Source organism: Salvia hispanica, chromosome 5 (assembly GCF_029641045.1).
Source record: "Salvia hispanica isolate PSC_SH4W2 chromosome 5, Shi_PSC_v1, whole genome shotgun sequence".
NCBI lineage: Eukaryota > Viridiplantae > Streptophyta > Magnoliopsida > Lamiales > Lamiaceae > Salvia > Salvia hispanica.
In genome coordinates this window covers 20201332-20207764 of record NC_142696.1, presented here as the reverse complement: position 1 = coordinate 20207764, position 6433 = coordinate 20201332, and the positions used below count along the sequence as shown (strand labels likewise).

The window sequence follows — 6433 nt, the reverse complement described above, 5'->3', positions numbered from 1 at the left end:
AGATTATCCCAGAGGACATGGTCGTAAGCAACTTTGGAATCGAAGGTTTATAACTGGAGCTTAAGAATTCCACACATTACATTTTCTAAACAAGGAGCTCAACTACTATAGCCAACCAACTGAAAGAGAGTCACAACTTTCATAGGAAAGGTAAAAGTGAGGCATTACTTGCATAAATGCAAGTTAATCTAAAGTCTAAAGTAGACGAGGGCATTTTCATTAAGGAGGTTCATAGAAAGAAATCGATGGGAATCCAAGTAAGTACTGTTGATCATAATCATCTGTCCCAGTTATGTGACACTTCCTTGGTTGTTCTTTCGGAGCTCGAACATGATCAGAGCGTTCTAGGAAACCATACATTCCAAGCTAGGATTCCTGGTGTTACTACTAATAACTGTCATTGAAGGTCATATTTCATAATGTTCTCGATAAGTCAGAATGGTCATTCTCGTAAAACATTGCACTCACCGCCGTGCTTCACAGCGTGCTATAAGTATTGTTTTGAGATCGCGTAGCCTCTTTGACTTGCTACGCAAGATTGGATCACTTAATTAGATTGTAGGTACGGTATTTTTTTGTGTAAGGATACACCTCCTTTACTGGATCGAGGGTACGCTCATTTTGGTTATGATTGAGATCATGAAGACAAAGGGAACTTCATGTTGTTCACATCATTTAAAACGTTCAACAGACGCCCATGTGCCGTAGGTAGTTTCTCGTATCTCGTGTGATCGTTACCATCTAAGAATAGATGGGTTATTTATAAATTGTTAGGTTCATTCTTGTACATTTGGAATTGTTCCAATTACAACATCATGGATTGGGTCTCGTCAAGACATAGGGTAGAGGAAAAGGTGTGGGGTCCACTTTTAGACCCATTCACCTATATTTCCTCATTTTAAAAACAAAATTAGGGTTTTGCCCCAACTTGCATGTACTCATTCGTTTTATCGCTTAGAAAAGCGGCTGGGAATCATCAACTTATATTACTGTTCAAGAGCGTTCAGCCTAACTTATTTCTTAGGCATCCTATGTTCGCATGCATTAGTCATTTCGTAACTTTCTAAAAACTTCCTTAATCTATCATCATACTTCACATAATCGAGCATGCGTAACTAATAATACTTTAGCATTTGTCTCAAAGACATCCTTATGCTTAATATTTTAAACTTGAAATTCCATGGTTCGTAGGAAAAACGGAATTTACATGCTTTTCCTTGAAATCCTTGAATATTTTCAAAATATCTTCATAAAGAAATCATTTTTCCATTTATCAAGTTCTTTCATGAATATCTGAAAATTTTTCTGGTAAGAACTTCTTTCTTACCTCATTGCTGCGGATGAACGTGACGAGTCAAGGTGTTGGGTCCCTTTAAGCTTTCCATTTTAGTCATTCTAGTCTAGTACTATTGTTCTAGACTAAGGCTTCAAAGAAGGTTCTTGGGTCCAGAGCGAAAGAACGGTGCTCTGATACCACTCTGTCACGACCACAACTTCCTAGTGCTAGTGAGCGTAGTTATTTCGCGACTAAACAATTCTCAATAATCAAGGGACATCATAAAAAGGGGTGAAATCACTTAAAGCAATAATAGTCTCAAAGGCATGTGGGTACTTAGCCAAAAAGAATTCAGCGTATCAAGACTAAGTTCATAACTTTCTAGATCATAACTCTAGATTGCAGCGGAAGAGTCCAAGACAAAATAGCACGTATGAAGACATGCTACTTTGGGCTACCTAACTACTTATTTAAAATTCTTGTCCCAACACCTTCGCTTCCTCGTCCACGTTCAATCTGCACATTTGAAAATAACATGCAGGGCTGAGTATTTGATATACTCAGTGGGCACATTGCCAAAAACAGTTCCATTTTAAATTGTCAATGCCACAGTTGAGTGATCACGGGATTTTACTTAAAAGTCCCGAGTCACTAAATACTTTTCCTTTAGTAAAGATTTTGATTGCGCAATCACATAACATGGATATACCATATCTGAACATTGTGTGAACCGGGAATGTGGCCACATTCCACGACGGTCACTGGACCGGCCAACTCCTATGTTAGCTCACGGTCCCCTTATGTGTACACTAGTCCGAGTAGGGTTTGCGGCCCTACTGGGACCCGAATTCGATTTAACTTAAATTGGCATAGCCAAGCAGATAGGTAATCATAAAACAAAACATGGCATGACAACATGCTTGAGCAAAGATTCACATTTTTATACTGAAATCACGTTTTGAAAGAAATGCCCACCTCAAAAGCTAAAGCTCCTTCCGTAATTTCCTTAACTTGGCCTTAGATGACGTTCGTAGACTCCCCTTTAGGAAATAACATAATACTTAATTAGATTTTGGGATATCCATTAAGCTTAAACATGAATGCATCCTAAGTGCGTGGTCATTTTATTCTTTCTCTTAATTTTCTAGAAGAGCTCTAGAATTCTTGAATATTAATTAAATCAGTAGATTTAATTAAATTGGGAAAATTATTCGCTTAATGGGAGGGTGTTGCCTCCTATGCCATTTATTTAAGTACACAAAAAAAGAAGGCTCGAGGTCTATTCATCGTTAGCGCATCTTAATTTCTTAAAATTAAACATTCGAGCATTTATACTAAAATCCGGAAAGTTAGACTTATCCTCGTGAAAATAAATAGCGGACCATTATTTAATCCATAACATAGGAGAGTCCATGATTTAATTAAATTCTTAGTCCATACTTTATTTAGTTGGTGGCCCAACTTATTACAAAAAAGGTAGCCCAACACAATTAAAAAGGAGAGGCCCAACAACAAAATTTAAGAGGCCCACTACTCCTTCCCCTTAATCCATCGGCCTCTCTCCCTCAAACAAAAATTCCCAAATCAAAAACACACACAACCCTAACCCTTCTCCCTCTTCTCTCTCGGCGGTATCGCCGCTCCACTAGGTCGCCGGAGCACCGTTCGCCGCCACTTCGTCGGGTCGCTGCTGTCTCGCCGTCAACGCCGCCAGCTATTGACCGGCGGCAAGCCCTTGCTGCTGTCGTCGCGCGAGAAATTGGGGGAAAACAGCGCCTCTGCAATTCCCTCTTCGTTCATCCCTCGTTCATTCTCGGCGACTCAGCGCCGTCGCCGGCATCTCCGGCTGAGGCAGACGCTGCTTGGTCTATATGATGACATGAAAATTTGATTGGGAGAAAGGGTGAGGTGTATTACCTCTTGAAGTAGTGAAGGAATGGGCTGCCTTTGTTGCTGCTCACTACTTGCTCCACCCTCAAACTCTCTGTTTTGCTGAAATTTCTTGCGGTGTGGAAGAGGGTTCATATGTGGTGTGGAGGGTTTTTATAGGCAGATTTTTGAGGTACTATGGGGAATTAATTTGGGCTGTTATACTACTTTGTTCTCATCTTGCAGGAGATCCCCTTTGACTATGATTCTGCAGCAAGATATACTTGAGAATTGGCTCTATTTGAGTACCTAGTACTTGGCTATTAACTCCCATTGTTTGCTTGTGGCTGGTGAGAAACAGGTGCTGCATTAGGGTGGAGAATTTGCAGGCTGGACTTGCCCCTTTTGGGTAAGTCTTTGGTCTCTCAACTAAAGAGATGTTGTCCCTTTTCTTCAATTAGTAGCCCTTAATTACTCTTGTTCCTTAGCCATTAAAACTTGTTTTTATCTTGCAGGTGAGAGAGAAATCTTGGCTACTACCTAGCTGTACCTCGAGCGGGCCTGGGTTCGTTGTCTGGGCCGACGGGCTGCTCGAAACGGGCCCTAATTTGGGCCTGGAGAAAAGGCCCGAAGTGCACCCAAAATTTTATATTTTCCTTTCCTTGTTTTCTTTCTTTGAGGACTTTGATCCATGTAACCTATTTTATTAGTTGTTCATTTTATTGAACATGAAATGCCATTCGAAACACTCTATTTTTCCGAAATGTATCTTTAGTCTGTTTTTAATTCGCTCACTTAGTTCTTTAGTTTTTTTTTTTGTAACTAAAAGGTTAAGTTTCAATAACGGCTCGAGTTCCATTTATTTTCACGAAATGAGAGAACGTTACATTTCTAGTTCCACATTACTATATCGATAACAAAATACTGGTGCGGGTATTACATATATACATATATATATATAGGGGTGCACTATGGTGCCACCATAGATAGGATAACACCATACCACCAATATAGTTCGTTAGATCTCATTTATGGACGCCTAGGATTAAGTTTCGTGAAAAAATACGGGTTTGTAGTCTATTGTATTAGATATTGCAGTCGTGGTAAACTGCAATATTGTTGTGGTAAGTGAAGAGTTGATTTTCTTGCTTGCTGTATCCTATCAATTTCTAATTACACACTTCCTAGATCCAGTAAATCAACTAGATCACAAGGTCTAGAGACTCACAAGACTGGAAGTCTGGTCGTTGGTACGCAAGCAAACCTTCAAAACCCTCAACCACAGATACTAAACTAGCACAGGGAAGTAGGGATCGATCCCACAGAGATGGACTCGTAAAATACATGCGTAGAGAATTGGAAACTATTTTTGGGTTGGCTGCTGCCACGCATATTTTGGGTTGAGGAATTTAACTAAGTGAATTTGGAAATAAAGTATGCTATGCTAACTGCTAGATCTAGGCAAAAAATGAATTATGTATAAGAACTAAATCAAATCAACTACTAGATCTGGGACTTCTACGAACATCTCTAGACCAAGGAGATTAAAACAAGTGGGGACCAAACTCTGAAAAAGGTAAGTACGGACAGAATCGAATCTGCAGCCTAACTAACTAAAGCATCAACTGAAAATGACTTCATCTTCTTCAACGAACACAAATAAATGCAGAGATCGAGAAAAACAAACTCAGATGTAGATTGGAAACATAATTTTAACGGTAAACGAAACAACGACGGAAATCACACTACTAGACGAAGCAAACCAGGCAGAACAAAATTTCCCATAATTTCATGCACAAATTTCACCTCCCCTGTTCAGATCCACACTTCGGATGCTAAATCCACTCCGGATCCAAGCATCCGAACAAAAATCCAACCGAACACAACTTCAATACCACGATTCTCGAATCTCCTAAAATATTCAGCAACAAATTCAAGAGAACATCTCAAATAAACAAACCAAAATAGCAAGCGTCATAATAATCAACACGAAATCCAACTTCATCAAGGCAAATCAAACGTAAACAGAACGGATAAACTGATTCAGCAACAAAACAACAAGCTCGACTTCCAAACGTGAAGTTCGAGACGGAACAGAGTAGTAAACAGAAATTAAGAGAACAATTGTTTCTTCGCCCTCAAGGGACGGTGGTGCACTGATACGTAATTCACGAAAACGAAAACCACCCCAAATTTCCCATTTCCCTAGTGTGTGTGCTAAGAGCGTGACTGTGTGTGGAGTGTAACCGATCTGCCATTCTTGTTGCGCACTCCTTTATTTATAAGCTTCGAGGTGGGGCCCAGCGAGGTATTGATTGACTTGATTGCCCTCAGCTTTTGGCTTCCTTCCTCTAGCTTTTCCTCGTGATTCCGTTCCTGCTCCTCGCTAGATATCCTCCTCCAGCATCTCCTGGATCTAGCGCTACACACACACCTGGCTTAACAAAACTTGTTAGATCCAGCAGAAATGTGATGTTTTTCACTACATAACCAATGCATGAAATTAGCCTTATCAAACTGCTCACACTTAAACCATACTTGTCCTCAAGTATAAAGACAAGAAGAAAAGAAGAATAAGGCGAATTTCAAGCATGGTTATCCCCTTGACCGACTCTACAGACTCTAGACAAAACTCCTACACCTAGACACAACTGAGGCAAAGCTAGACACTAAAACAAAGAGTACATAATCACATAGGATGAAAACATATAAACACATATGCATGAACTGGTTTCAACTTTTAGGCAACCGTCCCCACAAGATTAAGATCAATCCAACAGGCTGCACTCCTCCAAATAGGCCTTTTTCTCCCCTCTACCTAGCCAATCTGTCAGCTCGTCAAGATAGCCTTTTACTTCCCCAATTGTTAGATTCACTCGATCGCTCATTCCTTACCAGGGATGTTAGGACCGATTCTCTCTTAAGTTATTGCCAAACCACTGAAACCTCGGGTTATGAGAATTCCTCCTTCTATCCTCCGTCACTATCCCCCTTTTTTTCTTTTTTTTTTTTTTCTTTCTGGACTTCGTCCAGCTTATACCTCCTTGATTTCCTGGACTTCGTCCAGCTTATACCTCCTTGATTTCCTGGACTTCGTCCAGCTTATACCTCCTTGATTTTTTTCTCTCTTTTTATTTCCTCCTCTGGACTTCGTCCAGCTTATACCTCCAAATTTTTGCGATTATATATTTTCTCCTTTCCCTTTTTTTTATTATTTTTTTCTTTTCTCTTTTCCTTCAGCATTCAGTGGCAGACTTTTGACATGTGTTAGCTCTAAGTGTTATCACA

At 40.0% G+C, this 6433-nt stretch overlaps 1 long non-coding RNA gene across 1 annotated transcript; it reads left to right on the top strand.

The window, feature by feature from the left end:
* Positions 1–2561: 2561 nt before the first annotated feature.
* On the top strand, positions 2562–3893 carry LOC125186120 (uncharacterized). Its single transcript, XR_007170360.2, has 2 exons — positions 2562–3554; positions 3661–3893. It is a non-coding gene; the product is annotated as an uncharacterized LOC125186120 (long non-coding RNA).
* The last annotated feature ends 2540 nt before the right edge of the window (positions 3894–6433 follow it).